Source organism: Simochromis diagramma, unplaced genomic scaffold (assembly GCF_900408965.1).
Source record: "Simochromis diagramma unplaced genomic scaffold, fSimDia1.1 OVJJ01000669.1, whole genome shotgun sequence".
Lineage (NCBI taxonomy): Eukaryota > Metazoa > Chordata > Actinopteri > Cichliformes > Cichlidae > Simochromis > Simochromis diagramma.
The window spans coordinates 4,926,805-4,951,095 of record NW_024387458.1 but is presented as its reverse complement, the minus strand read 5'-3'; the positions used below and the strand labels follow the sequence as shown (position 1 = coordinate 4,951,095).

General features: G+C 41.5%; 1 protein-coding gene across 4 annotated transcripts in view; it reads right to left on the bottom strand.

Moving 5' to 3' along the window:
• Nucleotides 1–24,291, bottom strand: part of thrab (thyroid hormone receptor alpha b) — a 161,670-nt gene that overhangs the window by 118,045 nt on the left and 19,334 nt on the right. For 3 of the 4 annotated variants that reach the window (XM_040014016.1, XM_040014017.1, XM_040014015.1), the window contains exon 2: nucleotides 20,197–20,279. The exons of the other annotated variant lie outside the window; for it this stretch is intronic. The gene's annotated coding sequence lies outside the window, so the exon portion shown is untranslated. The remainder of the gene's footprint in view (nucleotides 1–20,196; nucleotides 20,280–24,291) is intronic. 4 annotated transcript variants of the gene reach the window in all.

Genomic DNA, 24,291 nt, shown 5'->3' with positions numbered 1-24,291 from the left:
GGGACGCAGAATGGGATGTCCTGCCTCCTCTCAGCCAATGGTTAGGTCTCTTTCCATCCATAAACCATTCTGAGAAACAAACAAGCTGCTCAAAGTGGGCGACCTGAGGTCACTCAAATTTTCGACTGATGATTGCGATTACAACAGGAGACAAGACCACAGACAATGAAAGAGGTTTCCCTCTGGTATGAGGTATATTTGTGCACCCTGCAGTCAGTCACCTGGTCTAGCACTTCTTCATCTGTGGGTGAGGTCAGGGCAGTGCTCCTCCTAGAACTAACGACATGCTGCAGGAGTCAAGCACAACCCAAACCCAGTAAGCCGGCCAAACAGGATCTCTCCAACAAAATGAAAAACAAGCCCAGTTCTCATTAACAGCACAGACGTTCAACCAGGACACTTTAGTACACAAACACATCCACAGCACCAGATATTAAAACCTACCAAGCACCAGCGTTGAGCATCAGACGTCTGGTTGGATTTGTTCATTTCTTCTTTGATCTGATAAATACTTTGTTCCTTCATAACACTGTCCTTTGTAAACTACCAGGGCTGTGCTCGCTGTCAGCAAAATTAGATGTCACCTTTGCATGTTCTCAGTAACACTTCATTCATGACTGGTTATCTGTAATGGTTATGAAGTGACAGCATCTTGAAGGACACAGAAGAGTCATAAATTAATGGTTGTCGAGAATTGAAAAGTTGCTCGTTTTAGCAACCGTCCCACTCCTTTGAACTGTGCTTGATCTAATTGGCTGCATCTCACAATTAGAAAGTATGAATGACGGGTGGGCGGGGCATAAGAGATGACCATGGGGTTATCTGCTCTCAGTGACATCATAAAGAGCCTAAAGTAGAGAAAAAAAAAAAAAAAAAAAGAGTCTGAAACCGAAAGTTTAGAGAAGTCTGAAACCTTTTGTCTCAAGGATTACTTCTAGATATGCTGATTTCATCATTTTAAACTATGACTATCTTAAAAAGTAACATAAACCATAATAACAGTACATACAGTAAATGACAGTAGATAAGGAAAAGCATGCAGCACAGTGGTCAGCAACACAGCAGCAGTGTTCTGGGGTTGAATCCACCGGATGGCTGGGGTCCTTCCCATGCCTCTGTGGGTTCTCTCCAGCTTCCTCCCACAGTCTAAAGGGTATTTGGTGATTCTAGATCAACCACAGGTGGCTGTTACCCTGCCATAACTAGCAACCTGTCTTCCCTGTATGTGTGTTTGTATAGAAGGGAATGGGCTCCAAGGAGTGGAGCAAAGAAGAGACAGGTGAAGTGAGGATAATGTTACCACCCCTCCCAGGGGCAGTCAACACAAGAAAACACCACAAGCTGTAGCCAGCTCTGCTCATTACAACTTGCCCTGGTCCTTCCACTGACTCCTGTTTACTTAAAGAACCATGTTGGCAACTGAAAATACCTTCACTGGGCATTTTCAACAGCAGGATCTAAATAAACACGCTAAATGCACTCTGTAAAATTCACCATATTATTTCCCAGCTGCACAGCTGCACAGGGCCTTACAGTACTTGCTTACTGTAGCTTCATAAGTGTCGAGCAGAAAAAGATTTCCAGGCTGATCTGAACTAACTTTGACTTTGTCACACTGCTACCTCCCTCCGCCTGCCTCAGACAACAGCAGAGTAGAGACGCCTCGGGGAAACCAGACAGGCATCTGACAAGCGGCACCAAAAAGCGAGAGCGTTTGCCACCTCATGGTCTGACCGATCGCGCCATCAAACTCTGCGGTTGATACACATGTAGTGCTGTTGCGTTAAAAAAAAACATAGCAACAACAAAGCTGCCAACCGCAACGTAGATACTGTAGGGTGTCATGCATTTAGTAGAAGGTAGAACACCGGACAGCCAACCACATCCTGTAGAGATGCAGTGCTCACTACTGTACAAGTGCACTCTCTAAGGCTTTATGTAATACCTTAAGCAATTGTAGCACTAAAGTAAAAGTTTGCATGAGCTTGTAAATCAGCACTGTGACCCAATTATCTTGGTGTTCAAGTTGGGGGAAATCTACCTAAAAGGTCTGTTGTTAAGAAGCGCCAGACGGCTGTTTAGGTTTTATACCAGTGTACTGGAAAAACAAACAAACAAACAAAACAAAACAGTGGATCACATGACCCTTGAAGTCTGACTTTTTTCTGCTGGATAAGCAAAGATCACAATCGCACTGTCTAATATGAAATGTAATTATAACCAAAGAACATTAAAACTTATTTGGACGATGCTAAAACCTAAACGGATGTGTTGTGTTTTGTTTTTTGACATTTTTATTGTTTGTTTGTTTTACAGAAAACTTGATTCCACTGATTTTGTACATACTGTAATGATGCCTCAACGTATCAACTGCCACGTTTTACCTGGCTCGGGTATCTCTGCCAGAGACTCAATCCGCGTAGAGTAACTGTACGCTTTCCTTTTGTACACGGAGAACTGTAGAAGTGATAGATACTTGATCTGTGATCAAATCTATGGAAACTCTTAAGAGATCTGCTCAGAAGACCTGCTGCTTTTGCTCTGTTGGCTAACAAACCAACAGAGCAACATATCAAATGTGAGACATTTCTGGAGAAGATACCCAGAGATAGAATACCTACTGTACAGTCAATGGAGAATATTAAAAGATAATTCAATATAAGCAATAAAAGATAAAGATATGCAGGTGCGGGATAAAGAAGGTCAGGCCAGGAATGTCAACATTTTGATATAAGGTCACGGAACAGATGAAAGAGCTCCCTCTGCACTGTAAAAGGCCTTTTTTGTCTCAACTGGTTCACTCAGTCTGACATACTGTTCAAGTTTGCCAATTTACTTTTGCCAGAAGGTTTATGCTCTTTTTCTTTTTGCCTTAGCTAATCACTAACAAGTGATGTTTCCACTCAACCAGGGACAGTACAACAGCACAGAGGACTCAATTTACCGATTATATTTGAAACCAAAAACATATGCCAGTTAGAGACTGATTTCTGTAACGAAACCTACAACAAACTGTACAAGCTCATGGCCAAGACTGTAGTTTAGCCTCGGGGGTATGCCCGTTCGCACCACACAGTCATTTACTGTAAGAAAAAAAAAGCCTAAATAGCCTAATGGGGACTATTTTTGTTTTAAACCAGACAAAGCTAGTGAGCCGACGGATCTAAATGAAGCAATCAGATGAAGAACGCCGTATGAATGAACAAAAAAGTAAACAGCATCAGTGCGCCCAGTGTGGTGGTGAGTGAGAAGAGCTAGCAATACTAGATTATCTAGCATCGCTTGGAGACTTCCAGAGGAGTCAACTGCGTTGTCCTTATTCAGCAATTTTGCACTTTTTTATTTTTTAAAGTTTAGTTTATTTTTTACATAGTGATACGACTGTTGTCGTAATGCTGTCTCATATGTAAATCTGAGTCTGCAGGTGCCTCTCCGTGATTGGTGGATCCAGGGGACGGACCATACAGATTGGCTAATGATCTGGAGACAACGTATAAGATGACACCACCATGGACGGCCAGTCATTCATCCTCGGCCCCTCCCAACCGGCAGACTTTGTGTTCCCTGTCTAGCCATGTTTGTTTGATACAGGAGCACGTAGGGGTGGACTGCCCTTTTGTTTGATTACAGGTTTCTCATGTTTTTGTTAGTTAGGGGGCTAAGTTGCAGTCGTTTGGTTTAATTCTTTTTGAGTAGGCAAGTTTGATTTATCCTTGTGATAGGCTCCTTCGGTTTGTTATTTTGGCATTAGGTCCACCCCACAGTTAAAATTCGCTCCTTTTCTTTGTTTTTTTTAATCCACCCATTGGAAATAAATCACCATCAAACAGTAGTAATTGTGTGATGTGCTGCTGGGGTCGGACGGGGATGGATCACCCTTATGTTACGGTCTGGCCACACCTAGACGGACCATAACACAGAGAGATAAATACGTTAGGCAACACGCCACTGCATTTACAGCAAAAGCTAGTTTTCAATGCCCATCCCTGCTTTACAAGTAAATAATTTACAGAGCAGAGCTTAGTCATTTTCACTCATCAGCTGATAAATGAAAAAACTAAAGAAGAGATGGAAGAAGTAGAAGAAGAAGTAGGAAGATGACGTCCCCATTCCTGATGCCACCGCTGTGGGCATTGAGCTGACAAACAGGGTTGCTGATTAGACTAGAAATGCTGGCTGCTGTTTAGAGATGTGGAAAGAGGCAAGCCTTGCATACACTGCAAAAAAAAATAAAAAATAAAAAAAAATCAGGTCACGCAGGACAACTTCCAATTTAATAATAACTAGGAAAAAAATATGATTCCTGAACCAATCAAGAAAGGTCTGTTACTCATGTTTGGTTTCCAAGAGAGACCACAATAGGCTTGGACTGTCGTAAATGATGACTGTACACTGAATGGCAACAGAAGAGGATGATGAATAGATCAGGACAGCCTCACCAATTGAGAACAGAAACCAGCATAACTTCACTGTAACAAAGAAAGTGTCTTGACAGACAACTTGATGTCCAAAGCCTTTCAAATCACACACTCTGTTCAAAAAAACAAAAAGAAACACGCCAGTCCGTTACAGCCTACATTTGTTTGATGCCTTTGTGTAAGACTAAATGAATGCATGGCCATTAAAAGCCATGAACGCCACAAGGACAGAGTCCCCATTGAAAATATGGTAATCATAAGCTCAGAGCCGCCTGTCTGTTCCGACTTCATCTTGGCACCTTGGGATTATTTCTGATGTTATTTTTAAATGTTGATGGGAATGCAGTGCCATTCCATGTAGCGCATAAAAGGCATGAAAAATATTAGGTTCTAGTTTTCAATGTGACAGCGACAGCTGCCGAGATGTGAGGGCGTTGGCTGTGAAAACGCGAGGCAACACATCCGCTTCGCACATGTGTTCTCTCTCCAGCAGTGAAGCCATCAAACTGAGAATCTAAACCAGACCAAATACAATGGACAACCAAAGACGGATGAACCAGCGAGAGAGTCGAAGCAGGAGGGGGTGAGGTTGGCGCCACAGCCAAACTCTGTAAATCACGGACTAATGTGCAGCAGGCTTGTCATATGAGCATCTCGCATATGAAGGAAAAAAAAACTTGGATAGTGTCTCGAGTAGCTCTATACACGTCCAGTCTCATGTACACAAAACCACATGAAAGAACAAAAAGAGGGCCTCCTTTGTCCACACAGCTTAGCAGATCTTAGTGTTACACCAGTGCAAAAAAAATTAAAGGCAGTTAGTTAATCAGCATATAAAAACCAGACAGATGTCCCGTGTGGAAGAGAAAAACAAAGTGTAGATGAGTAAATGATTCAAGAGGGTCATGAAGCGGTAAAGGGAAGGAAGAAGGAGAAAGTAACTTTGGGCTCCAGCAGACAACATCTGTAGAATTACTTTCTTCCCACTTGACTTTTGGGGGGGAGCTGTTGCTTTCCCCCCCCCTCACAAATAAGAAAAGCAGAGCGGGAATGAGCCCTGGAGAAAAGACACAAAAGTAGAGAGAATCGTTAGATTGCCAATTGCACTTTTTTACTCTTTCTTTAAACACTGAAACAGGTTTTGATGCATGTGATCTCTCCTCGGGTTCATTCTGCAAATTACTGCAGATGAATGGAAGCGACTGCAGGTCAAATGACACCGTTTTAATCCATTAAACTAAAATAAAATACGAGGTTTTAGCAATTTGATTTAAACAAATTAAGTTTTTATTCATGTGATTAAATTCATAAAACTCAATGTGAGCAATTTCACGTAGGAACTGGGTTTTTTTTGCTTTAGCAGTGACTGCAGATAATCAGGTCATGAATTCTGAAAAAAATCTTTCATAAGTCTTTCAAATATAAAAGCTGTGTGCTGTCTTTTTGTGTTATATCTATAAACGAAGGCAGATATTTCAACAGACATTCGAGGTCTGGAAATCTCACCCCAAAACAATCCAGATGCATAAACTGCCAAAGGAAAGGTTTGAAAATCTGACTTTGTAGGGACGTTGTCTACCTAAAACAGTCTCTTGATTTCATCGAGCCAGACTGGTGAAATATGTACCCGGCTACCGCTTTAAGATATTCAAACAAATGCACTGGTTTATAAGAAATGTTTCTGTAACAATACAAAACGAAATTCCAAGTAGATTGCTCAATTTGATACACTTTGTGCTTGGGCGTCAATGATACACAGACACATATAAAATGTTAATCTCTCTGAAATTTTAACTTGGGACTACAAAATCAGCCATCCTTGTAGGAGACTGAGATAGTGTTAGTTAAATGTTAATCTATCCAATAGTGACAAAACAAAACAAACTGAAGGGAAAAGAGTGGGAAAATGATGGACAGGGAGGAGTTAAGAGACAGGGGGAAAGGGATGTGACAGGCGGCAAAGTCTTCTTGGGACAGGTTGTCAGTGGCCTGATTGTCAGCCCCCTTTCTGCACACAAATACTCCCTGGGGTCAACATGTGGGGTGGAAGACGAGGAGCGAAGGGGCCCGGGCTGCTGTGGCAGCCTGTACTTGATTTAAGATGTTTGAATCTGCGCCAAAATTCCTGAAGGAACACAGTAAGCGGGGAGCTGGCCATAAAAACAGGCCCAGAACTGAGGCTTTAAAGAAGAGAAAGAGAGAGGGCGAAGTGTGATGAATATGAAATGTGTGTTTGAGCTCAGACATGCTAGTGTTGCTATGGTAAAACAGGACTCTGGAAATGAGGGGATGGGAGAATTCCAAATGGGAACACTGGGGGTGCAGTGTGTGCAGGGAGCCAAATGGATATGGTTTGAATGTGCATGCGCGTGCATGTATCGCATGTGTTAACACAAAGGCATAAAGAAAATCTGAAGGAGTGTTATGGAGGCACAGCAGAAGGTAGAAGCAAAGGGGGGGGGGGGGAGAACTAGGGAAGATCAAGGCCAAGGATTCGTGGAAAAGCAAGGCAGGTGAAAGTGAGACTGAACAGATCTGGGATCAATTTTTCAGTGATTCTTTTGCAAAACTCGAGTGCAAAAACCTCAATTTGTCTTTGCAACATATTGTTCTGAAAGCATAAAATCCCAACATGATAAGACAACAAAAGAAGGGCCGCGGGTGTGCAAGCCCACAGTTCTCTTTGCATTTCATCTTTTTCTAAGGCTAGGAGAGCCCATCCATGTAAACCATTGTAACCTTTTGGATCAGAGGACAAACAATTGAAAACACCTCCTCCTCCGAGTATGTCGCTCATGGCAGGGATAGGATACCCCTCATCTCTCTTGCTCAGCGACCGGAAACCTTTGCTGTTGTAAAACGCATTTCCTGCCAGTTTCAATGTGTTTAAACTAATTGTAGTCGTGACAAATCATCAACTATGACTTGCTCTTTAAAATCATGACGCTTCTATAGATAGAAGGTGTGATATATTACCGACTTGTCCTGTTTCGAGGTGACCACACTGCACTGCAGGGAAATTCCCTCATAACTGTCCTGAAAATGTTTTCGCACATGCACTCCATCCCTGAACTTTTGCAGACATTTCCCGGCAGAGGTGCATGTGAGTTGCTTACCAGTTCCATAGCACACAATCTGTTTGATGCTGGATTGTGCTCATATCAGAGCAGCAGAGTTAATTGCCTGGAGAATTAGGAGCGAGCGAGAGGGCATCATCTTGCCACCCAGGCAGCGCGCCTCCACTAAACCAACTGATGCTAATTAGATGCTCATCAGATGCTCATCAGTCTGGGTGAGGTTTGTTAATCCCCCTCTCTGTTTTGGACAGGACATAATCATCCTTAAATCAAATTACAAATATATATATAAATAAATAAGAAAATTATTTATGTCATTGTTTTGGGGTTTCTCCGGGTTTTCCAAGGGTCTGTTTCAGAGCGGGACCACACCAGATTCTTGGGTCAAAGTTAAGGTTTGGCTGAAGATGTTTTACTATCCTCCAATCACCAAAAATTTTTTAAAAAGTTGAAAATGTATTGTATTTATTAAAAATAAATACTTTCCCTTGTTCTTCCTGGCATCTGTGAGTTTAAAAACACACCACCAGTTCAAGTAAATGGTGGTTCAGGAAACAGAAACACACTACTTTTAAGATCAGCCTTAATACTTTCATTTTGATTAAACTTACAGTTAGGGGCTGGGTCGAGTGAGCCTGGACTATCCCTGATTCATGCTGCTATGGGCTCAGGATGCTCGGGGGACTTCCCATGCTGCATGGAGCGTTCCTTTTCCACTCACATGCCACTTCAGCGTGTTATTAACTTCTCTCTGTGCCGTCTCTCTGTCTGTTTCTGATGGAGATGTCTTCCTGTTGGAAGTGAGAACTTTCTCTCCGCCGCAGCTCTTTCGTTGAGATTCTTAACTTCTAATATAAACTGTCTTGAGATGACTGTTTGTGGATTGGTAATGCATGGGCGGTGCAGTGTGATGACTGCAGCTACTGTACAAACAACAGAAGCATACGAAGTCAAAGACGAAAAAGGTCCTCCTTTGAAAACAACACATGAAAATGAGGTCCGGTGCAAATGCCAGGTAAGGCTGGCCAACTGTGCTGGTGAAGAATAGTTGAATTGTTCCCCCAGTGAACCTATCTGGCAGACCTCCAAGTGGTTTCAGCCTTCACAGTTAACATATATGACTCTGCGTTCCTTCACTAATGAAAATCATAAATACGTCAGGTAATGAAAGCCATACCCCCACTATAAATATAGACACATCAATTCAAAGTCAATACTGAGAATACTTGTGCTTTTAATATCGCTCACGGTTATATAATCTACCGTAGTGTTGGTTTAAGCCCAGTCTGGTGTTCCTTAAGCTCCTGTCTGAGTGTTTAAACAGTAACCGGCTTGGTGAGTCTATTTCACACCGTGCCCCCTTTTTTCTTACTCTTTATCAGCACCTTCTATTTATAGCCCCTTTACTGCAGCAGAGCAGCTCAGTACAGTATGTTCCATAAAACATAGGCTTCTGACCACATAAGCATGCATAGTGTATGCCTCTGCAGTTGTCTCTCCGCGTATGGACAACACTGGCGTTATCTAAACAGGAGGAGACACGCACAATGAACTCACACAGCCTTGGGAGTCCACACATGGGCAGTGATGAACACAATGAGACGCATTCAGAGACACGGCGCAAGAAGACACAAACACAAATAGGGTTACGAACAGACAGGGAGGCATATATAGAGAGTCAACTACAGCAATTGATACAAATGTGGGCACACACACTGGGAGGTACAGTCACACAGATCAGACACAGATTAAAATCCCTGACAGGTGAAGTTAGTAACAGTGATAACTTAGTCACAGTTAAGTGTTCTGCACTTAGGGGGTCTTTCATCCATGTTATGAAACAACCCACCACCCATCTTATGGTAAAGGCACTCCCTAAGCAGCACAGTGTGTCCCACCATCCTGCAAGAAGTGCCCAGTAATGGCTCAAGAGCCATGTTAACGAGTCTAAGACACTGTATACACCCAGACCTGGTGGGGTTAGGCTACCCTAACCCCACCAGGCTTTGTGTGTAATAACTAAGACTGATCAGTATATACTCAGGCTCACATTAGGGCTTCATTTATTCACACTAAGAAGCACTGCTATAGCTGCTACTGTACACTTTGTTGGGTAAACTTCTTACAAATGAATTTAATAACTTTGAGAAATGGACAGCTGGATGAAAACAGGGAGCAGACTCTTTCTGGTGCGCCCCACAGAGCTGATCATTTCTTCGGATTTCACCGTAGACTCCACAGACAACCCATGCTGCAAAGTGAGCTGCTTACTGCGTTTGTACAATCCCATAATCCAGCATCCTCACAACAAATCCGAGGAAAATCTCAATCAGCTAATAGTTCAAAAGTTGACTCACTGTGAGATTTGCCTCCAGTCGCTTCTCTTTTCCGTTCTGCTTGAGAGTAAAACTTCTTTTATCCCAAATCTTTTACCCCCAAATTATCAGTCGCCTATTCTACTTGTAGCAATATCCAAATGGAAACTCATACACACAGATTATCATCTAGGGTGAGGTGGGGTCACACGAATATAATCAACTTAATTAATCTCAATAGCCTAGCAACGAAAAAAACAATGAAATATGAGCAATACTGATTTTTTTATACAACATTCTGCATTTAAACTTTAGTTATTATTAATCTGTAGCGCTCTCGTCTTTTACCCCGTCTTTCTCCCCTCACATCGCAGCAGATAACTGCCCCTCCCTAAACCTGATTCTGCTTGAGGTTTTCTTCCTGCTAAAAGGGAGTTTTTCCTTCCCCCTTTTGCCAAGTGCTTGCTCACAGGGGGTCATCTGATTGTTCGAGTTTTCTCTGTATTATTGTAGCGTCTGTTGGCTGTGGCTGTTGTTGTGATTTGGTGCATTATAAATAAATAAAAAAAGCTTAAAGATTCTCAAATATTTGGTGGAAAAAGAAGCGTTTCCACTGCAGGCCTATCTGACTAACGGACAAGTGCTGAACAAAGTTTCTGACAGCACCTGCACACACAAACACATCCACACAGAAGAAGTTTGTCAAACCACATTGGCAGAATTACAGCTAAACTAACCCTGACAGACTTGGATTAGGTACTTTGCCAAACGGCACATGGGCAATTGATATAATGGAGATAACTCATCAGCTGCCAGCTTAGCGAGACATCAAACAATAAAAAAAAATGGCAACCGTTATAACAGCTAGCTTTAAGACAAAGCAAAGCAGAGGCTTTAAAGTGAGAGAAAATAAGACTTGTAATATAATCTGAAACCATACGTTTGGGCTTATACCTTCTCTGTTGCTGTCATCAAGTTGCCAAAAATTAAAGCATATACCCAGTTAATGTTCAACCAAGCAATAAGTTAAAAAAATTGTGTCAATATTATTCACTTTACTTCACAATCTGCTCTCCTATAGGTCTCCTTCCTTCCAGTGGTGGAGGGAAAATGTCCCAATATGGCTTTTAGTAGTCATGGCATGTTGAGCTGAGTCTGCTCAGATTCTAGAATTGTATCTTTAATGAGAAAGTGGAGGACTCGGGTCAATGACCTGGAACTCATCCAAATACAGTACAAAAGGTGCACCAGTACCTTCCTGCGTCCATCTCCTCACTATGTGCTTGAAAGCTTAACCTCCTAGGACCTGGCGTCCACATATGTGGACATCACATTTTGGGTTACGTAGACCAAAATACTCAATTTTGCTCTAAAAGGGCCTGATATCCACTTACGAGGACAGTATACTGCTACTGTTCTATCAAAATTTTAAATTAATATCCTCATATGTGGCTCTCATTTTTCTTAGAAACTAAAATTAGGTAAAAAAAAAAAAAATCTGCTAATTCTTTGTTTTTACATTTATCAGGCCCCAATCAGCCCAAATATCAAAGAGAAATTAAAAATGCATGCCGTGGAAGAGTTCGGGTCTTAGGAGGTTAAGAAATACATTTGAATATACTCGACGTATTTGAGCGCACATTCGCCTGTGTGCGCGGGGGAGGTGGTGTTTGTGCGTGCATTCATATCTGCAAACAAAGTTCTGAGGATGGACTCAATTTCCTCCTTAGTCTGTCTTTAATAAACTCTCATACACATGTATGGCTGAAACTCAAGCCAAACAAAGTGTAGAGCTAACAGATGGGACACAATGATGTCCACTGTACGGGAGACCTTTAAATGTCTTCTCTCTTCTCCGCCTTTGCCGGAGTTCACTTTGTTTGTGTGGCAAAGGAGTAGGAAGGGAAGACTGGAATATTTGTGGCCCGACAACAAAAGCGCTGGAATGCCTTTTTCTAAACTGGTTAACGCTGCCCACCGGTCACAGGCGACTTCTTTCCTCTTCCCCTTCCTCAAGTCTCTTCTCCAACGTCTCTGTCAGTTTTTTTTAACCGTTCCTTCTTCTCTCTGTCTCTTTACATCATTACAAATATATAAAGTTTCTGGGCAGATGGCACAAACTGCATTTAACATCAACACTGTGCACTAACGCTCCACCACCACTACCACATGCTGTGATAAACACTCAGTATAGAAAAATATAAGCCAGCGTGTTCTTGCATGTACTCCCTCAGAGCTTATGCAACAAAATGACCTACTTTCTATCCAATCAACATTTAATGTACAGTGCTTCTTATCCATGCTGAAGGCGTATTCATTAAACTTGTAAAGCAGCAGTAGCTCAGATGTTTTGGTCCTTAGCTTGAGGTGAAAGACATCACAAGGTATATGTTACCTTTATCTATAGTCCCATATAGCTGAACCGTGACAGTGAGACCAAACACAGGCAGGGCAACGTTAGCCAGAGAAGCAAAATGATCCGTCTGGTGTGGCTGAGCGTGTTTTCTGGCACCACAGGGACAGGCTGGACTGTATACTACATATATAACATGGCGGGGGGGCCAAAATGTTTGGGCAGGATCTTGTGCCTGCTGCACCTGTTACGTGACTCAACTGACACCACTTTCGGAAACATTAACAAGTGGGGAGGGGGCACTGATTTTTTTAAGGGAAAAGAACTAAATCCACCCATTTAATAAACATGAGGGAAATGTGAACTGGGGTTTGGTGCTTAATGGAGTATAAAGTATAAAAAAACAGCCATTAAATCAAATGTGTGTAATTACTTGAAACTATTAATTTCATTTTACCTTCATTTAAACCATCGGTGACAACTTGTTTTAGTTCTTTCATAGGGAAACAGATGCAGCAATTTCAACAAGCTTAAAAGTCAACATTTGGCATGACTACATTTAATCTTCATCAAAGCTTAAACTCTCTTAAGCAAGATTTCTCGTCATTTGTTTAAATAGTCTTCAGGTATAGTTTTCCAGGCTTCTCGAAGGGCTTTCAAAGTTCTTCTTCGGAACTTTGGGTCTTCGTTAGCGGCTTTTGATCACTCTAAATACAAACTGCTTCAAATATTGCACAATGACAGTTTATAATTCAATTTATTTTGACAAGATCTCCAACAAAACTTGCTGAAATTCTGCCCCAAACCAAGACAAAGCTTCCATCGTGTTTTACAGACGGCTGTAGACGTTGTATTTCTTTCCTGGACTTTCTCTGTGCATATTATTGATGATTTGATCCAAAAAATTTCAGATTTGATTTAATCACTCTATAAGACCTGTTTTCACTGATTTTCAGTTCAGTTATTAAGTAATTTTGTTCCAAATTTCCTTCCAATTCAGAGATGTGACTTTCGATGAGGTTTCGTTCAACAGCAGGTGGATCAACTGAAGGACTAGACGCATCTTTCCTGTTTCTTAGGGACATGCCTTTTAGCTACTGTTCATCTGCTGTAGATATTTTGAGGCCTTTTACACCTTCTGTTATCTTCCACATATCCAGGTTTGTCAAAAAAACAAAAACATCCCAGCCAATGCCCAAAAGAAATCTTTGAAAGACTTTCAAAAATCCTAGAAAACTATTGTTCAAGACCACTTAAAAAATTACAAGAGGGTCTGGCTCCTTGGAAACAAAACATAAAGAAAAGGGGGGTGGCTCAAGATTTTTACAAAGTAGACAAATCAGAGTAATTAATGACTTTTATTAGTGGAGTAGTTCTGGCCCCTCGGCTGGTTTTTGACACGTGACAGACTGTTTACACATAATGCTATTTTGGAAAAAGCTGCACGAGCATGTTCGTTATTTTGAGTGTGCAAAACCTCAGGACTCCACTAACCTGTCTGTTATATGGATGCATTAAAATGTCAACATTTAAAGAAACGTGTATTCCTGTCAGATTTGCTGCCGCTGCGGTGTATGGAAACACAAGCTCCCCGTGAAACCTGTGAACTTAGAAAAATGTTTCCAGCTTGGGTTGCTAAAAGAACTGCCTCATTGTTACTTAGAAACTAGATAGCAGTCGATACAATCATATCTGTTTCACACCAGGAAGTACAGTTGGCTGTCTGACAGGAGCTGTTGCAGTGACAAGCAATTCAAAGAGCCTGGTGAAGACTTAGTGTTGCAGTATGTGATCTGAATGGAACAACGGCATGTGGCTGCAATCATGGCTTACAAAGTGGGAGGAATATAAAAGAGAAGTCAGTTCTGTAGCCGATTAAAGTGCACTGCCTGTGCTGTGAGCTGCTGCCTATTTTACATGAATCTAACGTCTTTTTTTTTTTTCAATGACAGTGTGACACGATAGCAAAACAAGCCAATGTAAACATGTTTGAGGAGTCCCTCAAAAGCATTTGCAAATGAAATTTTGGTTCATTTATTGTTAAAATGTTGAGATTGTGCAGGACTTAAAGCTACAGAATTGAGTCTATTTTTGGTTTTCTTCTTCTGATGCAGCTTTTATTCCCCCCAAGAAAATGTTAAAACAGTTATGATATGAGATCCAGATTTTCATTTTGCGATAGCTGGTCGATTAAAACAAGCTATCAGAACTGTGGATTGTGTTTAGCTCTGCTTTGTTTCGTACCGTGCAACCTCAGGCTAGCACCTCTGCACTTTTACATTTCTATTGTTTTGAATTTTAAATCAGAGGTTAAAGCAACTGTGTGATTACAGAGACATTTGGATATCAGAAACCGCTGCTCTGCTGGGATTTCCCCACACAACCATCCCTACCCAGTACGCAGCGGTTCTATGGGCAAAAACGCCTCGTTAATGCCAGAGTTCAGAGGACTGCTTCAAGGTGATAAGCAACAGCACCATAATTAGGCAATAATCAGATGCTCGTCTGCATACCTCAGTTGCAGAAGAGCGTCTGCTCATTTGAGTTACTGCTGCATCTCTAAAGACAAATCAAGGTGACAGCAAGGCAACAGTACCTCATATAGTCACTCATTACAGCCAAGATATGCAGGATACGCCCAAAATGTTGAAACAGATGGGCTACAGCACCAATAGACCACACCGACTGCCACGCCTGTCAGCTGAGGAAACTGAGTCACCAAATCTCAATCATACAGAGCACCTTTAGGATGTGGTCAAACAGGAGATTTACATTACAGACCTGCAGGAAATGTGACATGCTGTCATGTCGATACGGCCCAAAATCTCTCAGGACTGTTGAATCTATGCCATGAGGAATTAAGGGCAAAACGGGCTCCCACTCAATACTAAGTATAGTATACCTAATGAAATGGCTAGTGAGTGTATGTGAACAAGGCTCTCCCTCTCTCGTCACTTCTTTCTCCCCGTGCTGCTCGAAGTGGGAAATATACTCCCGGCGTGTCTCTTCTGGTCTGTTTATTTTGCGTTTGGGCCACACAGCAAGTATTTCAGAGGGTGAGCGAGTGCATCTCGGTGAGTGCAGGCTTCTCTGGACTTTAACTTTTAACTAGAGCACCTTCATATATGAAGATTAAAAGTCTAGGACTGAAGTGGGGCCAACAAACAAAGGACAGGAAGAAGAGTAGATGGTGATGAGTACTATTTCCTTCCCTGTTGTGCCATTGTGCCAGTTATCTTCAATGTCTACAACAAAGCAGCACAAATCAATGTAATGAAAAGAATGCAGTTGAAAGACAATCTAAACAGGCTGTGTTGGTAAAATATATTTAATATATATTTCACGTTATCTTTTTTCTGTGCAGCACCAATAAACTACAGTTCAAATACAAACGCGGCCCTCAGGGGTAGCTATGTTACACCACAAAACCTTTCTAATCTTTACCAATTGCGGTTTGCACTTTTCCGCTTTGACCCCAAGCAGAGCTCGTCTTTAGTACAGATGTTGGCGTGATCACAAAGAAATGAATGAAATAAGTATCAAGAGACCTGCAAAGGAGGAACATTTTGTGCTTTGCAGAAAAGAGGCAAAAACCACTTCCTGTGAGTGAATGAGAGAGCCGTCCTAAAAACCACACAGTTTCATAAAAATACCACACACGCTACCTCGATAATGCTGCAGCCTAACATTATAGCTGCCCCTTGTTTACAACACAATAAACCCATATGCTGGAAAGCAAAGAGCACTTGCGCTGCACAAAAAGAAAGAAAGAAAAAAAAAAAAACCACAATAAGATAACAGTGTCATGTCTCTACTGCTTCACTGACACTCAGCCATGTTTCCAGCCAAAACGCAGGTAAACCCGCACCTGGTATTAGTCAGTGTCATTATTCAGTTATTGTTTCCATTGTTCCTGGAAATATCAAATGAATCCCTTGCTTCCTTACAGAATAAAACTGCACTAAATTGACGCTACTCTATTCTGTCCAATCGTCCTAGAGTCTCGAGGCAGGTTATTAAGTTACTTTATTGATCACCAATGTGGAGGGGGGGGAAAAGCTCATTCAAATGTCACAGAAAAGGAGACAGCATTAATACAGAGACAGCCTGAACGCTCATCTGTCTGACTGAAATGGTTTCAGTTTAAATGTCACTGTGTCTCTCTTCTACGCAGCTTTGACTGTCATACAGTTTACGTCTTCCCGTTAGTGGCAGCAAAGGCCTGAATGGCCATCTGACGAATTCAATTCAATCAAAGTGAAACTGCTGCTTGGTACGCGAGTTGTCCAAAAGCGAACGCTGGGATTACCCAGGCAGGTGGTGAGTCAAACTGTCAAAGAAAAAAAAAGCAATTCAGCCACTGGCTTTCAGCCCACTCACACTTTGCCTATCCTGCTTTACACATCCCCAGGTACATCCTGTCTGCAGATAAGCAAAGCTCACAGATTATCTTTGCGTGAATCGGAATGCGTCCCATTTGTTTTATCAGCGACTGTGAGCTTGTGGATGCTCATTTGATTATGCTTGCTCTTGTTTATGATTGTAGCTGTGAATGCATTCCCAGGTGGATGTGTGTGTGCGTCTGTTTCCAAGTGTGTGCCAGAGCGAGAAGGTGATTCCCCTGACGGGCACGACAGATGGGGAGGGAGTGGCTCTGCTCGTTCTCTCTGCCACCTGAGAGCCACGAGGGTATACAGAGGCGATGCCCGACGCTCAATCCGCTGACAGAGGTTGCTTTGTTTTGATTTAGTCGCTCGGCGCAGCACAACAGAAAAGTCAATTGACTATAATTAGAAAAGGATTGCATTGTGGTTTCTGGTTTAATAGCAATTAGCAAACTACAAAACACTCAGACGCCGAGCGTTTCATTTTTAGTCAGTACTACAATTCATAAACTGCGGTAGGCTCTGTCAACTACAGATATTTATCTTGCTGTTACAGAGTTTATCTGTGTGTTATGGGTAATCTGTGTTCTCACACAGCCAGCAAACCTGACCATTTGAGTCAAGAACTTTGATTCAAGTTTATGTCAGAAGGCAGGCCCGTTTTAGAAAGGGTTTTTTTATGTATCTAAAATGCACTTGATATGTTTGCACTGATACCTACTATAATGTGCGTCACGTCATCATTCTGTTTCTAATCAAAATGCAATTGAAATACATAATCTCAGTACCACACCTAAATATCAGTTCCACCCTTTTTAGTCAGAAGTAATGACGCAGAAGTAATAACGCCCTATATTTGACACATTTTAAGCTATTAGAAAGATTTCTAAACATTTCTTCCAAGTAGAGGAGTTTGAGCATTTCTGGATCTTGCTCACAAGTGAGGCAAGACTTGAGCAGTAGATTGACCTGACACAACAATAACGCAGACTGTGTATCAGTCTGTTGTGGTGAAGAGCAGGAAAGCAAAGCTGCAGATTTACCAGATGATCTGCGTTCCTACCCTCACCTACTCTTGAGAAAGCTAATTTCTGCTGTGATCTCATTCTATCAGTCTGTACCTAAAGGGTGTCTGGGCTCTGCCTGAGAGACAGAGGAAAGAGCTTAGTCATTCAAGAGGGCCTCAGAGAGCCACTATTTGAAGGTGGTTCAGGCACCTAACCAGGTGTCTTCTAGGTGAGGTATTTTAGGCGTTTCTGCTACTGGGTATCTCTGCCTGGACTATTGCCCCTTGTAAAACAGATGACGGCAGATCATGGATGGTTGGATGAATGGATGGATGGATTGATTGTTACAAAACCTACTATTGCTGTCACTAAAACAAATCTTAAAGTGTGATGCAGGCTAATGGACTCAGCTTTGAGTACAATAAAATCCAACCGAAAATGACCATTTTATGTCCTATTCACTATGTAACTATACCTTTAAAAACTAGTAGGAGGTGGGGTAACTATCCCACTGTATGTAGTAAAGTCAAACAATGTGATATCAAAAAGAGGAAGAACTTCAAAGCAACTAACAATACACACAGAATTAGAGAACTATAGAAATGGGGAAGCGGCAGTTGACAACTTTCTAATAATTATGATGCTAGTTAGCTCTTTGACGTAGCCAGATGATATCACACAACTTTTACATTTTTTTGGGTACAAAGGAAACAAAAGTGTTCAGATCAATGTAGGTGTGTAGGAGTGCTACCACACTAAACAATCAACAACGTGGCATCGTAGCAATGTGCAGTTAGGTTTCAAAAGAGAAGCACATCCAGCTGTGGCACCCACCATCATACAGTCAAACCTGGATGATTCAGCTATATAGACATTACGATCTCCAAAAATATTCAAACTTCTCCTACTTTTCCCTACTTTATTTAAAATTTCATCCAACATATTTTAATAAGTTTAATTCAATGCGTTCAGCTGCTGTAGATGATTGGACCCTGAATTTCTCTGCTTCATATCTACCCTTTATCTACAGTATGAATGTTTTTATACAGTGCAGAGGAGCATGTTCCTGCCATTATCCCAAATGTCAAAATGAAATTTGGCTCTGCAAAGTGATGACAGTAATCAGCCAAAGTAAGTAAGATATAGATCCATGCGTCAGTGCCCAAAGCCGCCCTCCGATTGTGTGTGATTGTGACCGACTGAGTTATAAATCTTCAGAAAAACAATGGACCTAATAACACCATATCGGTTCCACATGTCAGAGTCTCTATGTTAATCTCTGATTTATATCAAATCTGGAATTCAAGCTTGTCAACTTCAAGTTCTGACCTGGGACCACCTGCATTTGGAGAATTAGCTAAAGAAATAAAAGCTTGGAAATGTCAGCAGCCTCCAGCTCTCACTCTAATGCATTTATTTAATCAACGTTATATATGCGGTTACTCTCACTTTCCGATTGTAGACACAGGCTGTTAACATTTATTAGGTTGCAGCTCAAAGCTTGATTGTTTCCTACTCCTCAGCCAACAGAAGTCATTACATATGAATCTTTCACTTTTACTTCTTCTGTATCAGACTCAAAACCTGATTAGGATTCAGCAGACTTCGACCAATTACTCCTTCAACCAGGGCGGTGTTAGACAGTGAGAACATGCATAAAGCAAGAAAGAGATCATCAGTCATCAGGAACGCCGCTTTGAATCAAAGACACGACTCGTCAATGAGGCACAGCATGTTAACATGTAGCAGTTATGATAAAAGGCAAAAAACCAACACGGTGCAAGACACCGCTCTTGGGGAAAATCGTTGACTGTTGCAATTTCAGCACTGTAAACTGTCAGACGATACGCTGACCCGCTGCCAGCAGACAAAAAAAAGAAGCGGCCCAGAAAATGTGTTGCAGAACAAGGTTAATTCCACCATGTCCACATTTACTGTCTTGTCAAGACTGAGTGATTCCTCAACCCTCCACAACCCTACAGGGATGTTGCACCAGTTGAGAATGTGTTTGCATAGCACGCATAATGCACTGCCCAAACACACTGTTATTGTTCTTATACAGCATGTTCAAAGTGTAGGTTCTTTCATTTGCCACACTGAAAAAGCTGCATACACAGGAAACAGCATATGTAAGAATCATTAAGCACATGCAAAATGCAAAACTATCTAGCATGCGATTTCCTTTGTAAATGAAGTCTGGAGCTTGTTCATACAACACATGTGACCCTTGAGGTGCTTAGGTGGCAAATAGAATCAGGTTTGCTAACATAGCTCGTCTGGAAAGATGAGGAAACGCTCTGGATAGATTATTTTTGATCGTTTTCCAATGTTCTGGACATTCTTGACAGGTGGAAACCATGGGAACCTGACAAACATGTCAGTGTCAGTCAATAAGTGTACAGTTCATATGTACTATATATACAGAAGTCTCCCAAAAAACAACCATAAAAAACCCCATCAACTCTGTACCTGTGGAAATGAGACACTGTGTTCCAGTGGAAAAGTAACACCAACCACCAACCAGGCTTTTCACTGTCAATATATCACAGTACCATTACACTAACAGATCCCATTGACGAAGTCTGACGGTTAATACAAGCCGCCAGCGTTGTAACACAAAGCCATGCAAACTTTTTCTTACCTTGGTTGTCAGCTGCCTTCACTTCAGTGCCCTTTCTTTAGATTTGAATACAGCTTTTATCCCAACACAGGTCTTCGCAGACTCTGCAATCAGAAGAGACAATCTGTGATTCTTCGTGTCTTTGCCAACAAAAGCAAAACATTCACCAGGCCAAAAGTTCCAGGGAGTGAAAAGGCTTTCAGAGGAATCCTGTGAGCCAAATCCTACAGATAGCCACAACTCGAGCACAAGCAAATCCACATGGCCACTGAAGCATGTATGTACTGCTAAGTCAGGGATGACATGGGAGGAGTCTGGGAGTTCAAGAGAGGAAAATCCCCAAAGGAGGCGCAAGGTTTTCTTGTCTATCAAAACCAATTTTAGATCTTCATGTGACCAGCTTACCACTAAAAAGCTTAACAGTCTAATCCTTCAACCAAATGAATTGTCTAACTCGAGGCTTTGGCCAAAGGCATCAAAGCGCCATTATAGCATGAATGTTGCCGAACTTTCAAAGGGGCAGGTATATGGAGTATACAGCTCGCCAGTACACTATGCAGGTATTCACTTTACTGTCTGCTTGGCTTCATTACACTTTGTACAAAAAGACATCTCGGCCAAGTTAAATATTTTAATCAGTCGCATTAGAAAAACTGAATAATTACCACTCATGCTTCAACAAATACCATCAAGGTACTTGCAAACTCGTGGCGATGCTGATGAACGGCAAGTAAAAAACAAGCTGAGAGAGAGCATTCACGCTAGGCATACCTGCACTTTTTCTAAAGGCTATAAGCATAATAGTGCTGGTCTTTATATATGACCACTAAAGTAAATTATATTTAACATTGAGTTGTTTTATTCTGAACAGGCCCTTTATATCAGATCAACTGAAGTGATCTGGTAGAAGCAAATTAAATAATGTTTTTTGTGTGTTTGTGTTTCGGACAACACTAACTCAGTCTGATAAAAACGCCAACTCAAAATGGCTCGATTTTATTTAGCTTATTTTTTGATCGTGAAAAAGGGGATTGAAATGATTAATTAATACATACAGGCAGTGAATGCAAGAGTATGGGACTCAGCTACATGGATGAACAACCGCAGATAATTGAGCCTCGCAATAGCTCAGCTAGGCATGGGAGTAAATTTATGCTCACAATAGTTTCACGCACGCTCTAATCATGTATAGCCATGGCCTACCTCTCCCCATAGGCGATGCGTACAACTGTGCTGACCTCTGTATCCTCGCTCTGCATGACTTCATGCTTTCAGCTCTTTAACTCCCTCCAACTCTCCAGCCTCCCACTCTATTAGCATTTAATTGTATATAAACTGCAAAAATATTTAACACATGCCCATGTTCATAAGATGCTGTATCTCACACCCTGTGGGAGGTGGGGGGAGTGCAGAGGTTGGTGCCCACATTAATGTGTACTGTGTGAAAATAGAAACAAGCACAAAAAAGTCTGTTTTACAGCATCACATGAGCGGGGCTACAGGCTAAGATGAATGCATGTGAGTTTCTGAAATTGAAGACCATAGTTCAACCAGAATGTAGTCAGAAAATATGCCAATGACATGGCAAGTTTCACAACTCCTACAAGAAGGCAAAAGGTTGGGCCTTCCTGGGGATTTATGCACAACTACATGTAGGGTCGACACAGTCCGCTACTATTGTCAATGAGCTGTCCGGTACTGTCAGTTCCTCTTGTTTGATTTCCAGCCAGAAAATATCAGTCATCCTCTTATTACAAGGATGAAGGATATGTTATAGGCTCTGCAAAGATTCACCTCAGAAATCTAAATCTGGTAGATTGTACAGCAACATTGATCCTGTGTGAGTTTGAAGTCTTCTTGTCATTGTTTTAATGCCGTCCAACCAACGCATTGCCTTTTTCCTACTGTTCTTCCAATAACGACGTCCTTTTTTAATGACTATTCTGTTCTGATGACATGTTCAAAGTTGGCGTGTCGTATCTTTATCATTTGTCTTTCCAGTGACGTTGATGGCTTGATTTCTTCCAAGATTGATTTGTTGGTCCTTCTGGTGGCTGTCTATGGTGTTAATAAAATCCTTCTACAGCACCACGTACAATTTGTCGACTGTCCTGTTTTCCCCAGGAAAACTTTCCCCAACTATAGGTCCCCATGGAGAAAAAAAAAAAAAGTGAAAATCAATGTTTTCATCGGCTAAGAAATGTCCTTAGATTTGAAGACCTTATCCAATGAGTTCGTCGTTGCCTTGCCCACTGCGATTCTCCTTTGACTTCCAAGGTAAATGAGGCCTCAGAATCATCATTGATCACAGCAAAAAGTTAAAAATAAGTAAAAATAATAATAATAACAATAATCTGAATACAGCTAATGTCAACAGTGCAAAACATCAGGATCCTTTTTAAGGACGCTACTGTTACATACACACAAATACGTTCACATGCTTATATGTCAAGAGAATAACAAAGTCCGGAAAACGGATGCCTCCCGAGCGTAGTTAACAATGTGCCAGGTAAAGAAATACGTTCAAAGCTCTGACTGAGACATCCACACACAACTGAACACACTTGGTATCTTTACATCATAATCTTCTGTTTGGCATACTAGATACATTTCCATAGCTTGTATCATTATCTGATGACATTCAGTCGCAGACGCACATCACCGCTGACACTTTTCCTCTTGACCTGACAGGCAGCACACATAAAATCAGAACTTGCACTGAAAAGATAATGATGAAGTTATTCATTAAAAGACAGCTTGTTGGCGGCACAATCAACGGGAATGAGAAACAGAAATGGTGGCCTTTGGGTGTTAGATGTTGTCTCACAGCTGTTGCTGCTTCACAAATTAAAATATAAAGATATGCAGAGGCTACATGGATTGATTATTCTCATTTTCATTTTATGCTGGGAACACACAAAAAACCACGGTGACAGCTAATAACTTAAAAGGTACTTTTGGCTACACTTTTTTCCCCCCAAAGGGTCGCTACAGCAGATGGATCTGGGTGTTTTCCTTATTGTCCAGGTTTGTGATGCAACCCACCCCCAATCTATCAGGGCTTGGGAACAGCATTAGCGTCTCCTTCCAGTGGTAGCCAATAAAATAATGGACCTAAAAACTTACACAAGACCTCACCACACCTAATCTCAGTGAACTAATTTCAGAAGCAGTTTGTTAGTGCTACCTAATGCTTGTAAAGCAGGGAGGTCTATTAAAAGGCCTTTAATTTTTAACAGAATGAACCAGAGAGGCCAAGCCTTACTACTCATGGACTGATCAAACGGAAAAAAAAAAAAAGGATTGTACCATCATCCAATCACGCACAACTTCACACCGGATCGCTTCGATAAATTAGCTCTAAGTTGAAGAAATGTACGTTTCTGCAACCAATACTCTTCATTTGATGAAGAGTGATCAAGTTTGGCAGCCATGCATTTGATTGTTCAGTTAACCCATATGCTAACCCAGCTCATAGGACTTGGGGAGGGATAAATATGCATCCTCACAGGTGGCAGAGAGAAGAGGTAAACCTGACAGCAAACCTACATTATAAAATCTATTTAAAAGAGAAATAAGTTGGTGTTTGTAGTTAATGATACTTTATTTTGTGCCGTATACTAATGCTGGTATGCAAGAAGGGTCCAGACGTACCAAGCTTTAACTTATTAACAACGCTAGCAGTGATTGCAGCAAACTCTTCAGCGGCGTCTTACTCCCCATGCGACATTTTCCATAATGCACCGTGCTGAGCTCACCAAAAATCATAAAGGATCAATCAGACTCCAAAACCGACTTAAAGCAATGAGCTGCGTTCAGGATCAACATGTTAAACATATTAGAGAATTAACAGCTATTTTTAGAGTTTTTATTAGAGTGTAGACTGGAAATCAGGGAGAGGGTAGGGGCACACACCCTTTACCATATAGTCAACTGCTGAACCAGATGAGCTACACCAGCACCCTGCTAAGCTATAGCTTGATGTAAATCAAAATGTAAACTTTATTCACGCACTTGTAGGCTTATCCAACCAAGATCTCGCTCTGTGAGTCTCATTCCCTTACAAGTTCTCTTGCTACATGTAAGGAGACAGCACCTCTCCAGATTGTTGTTTTG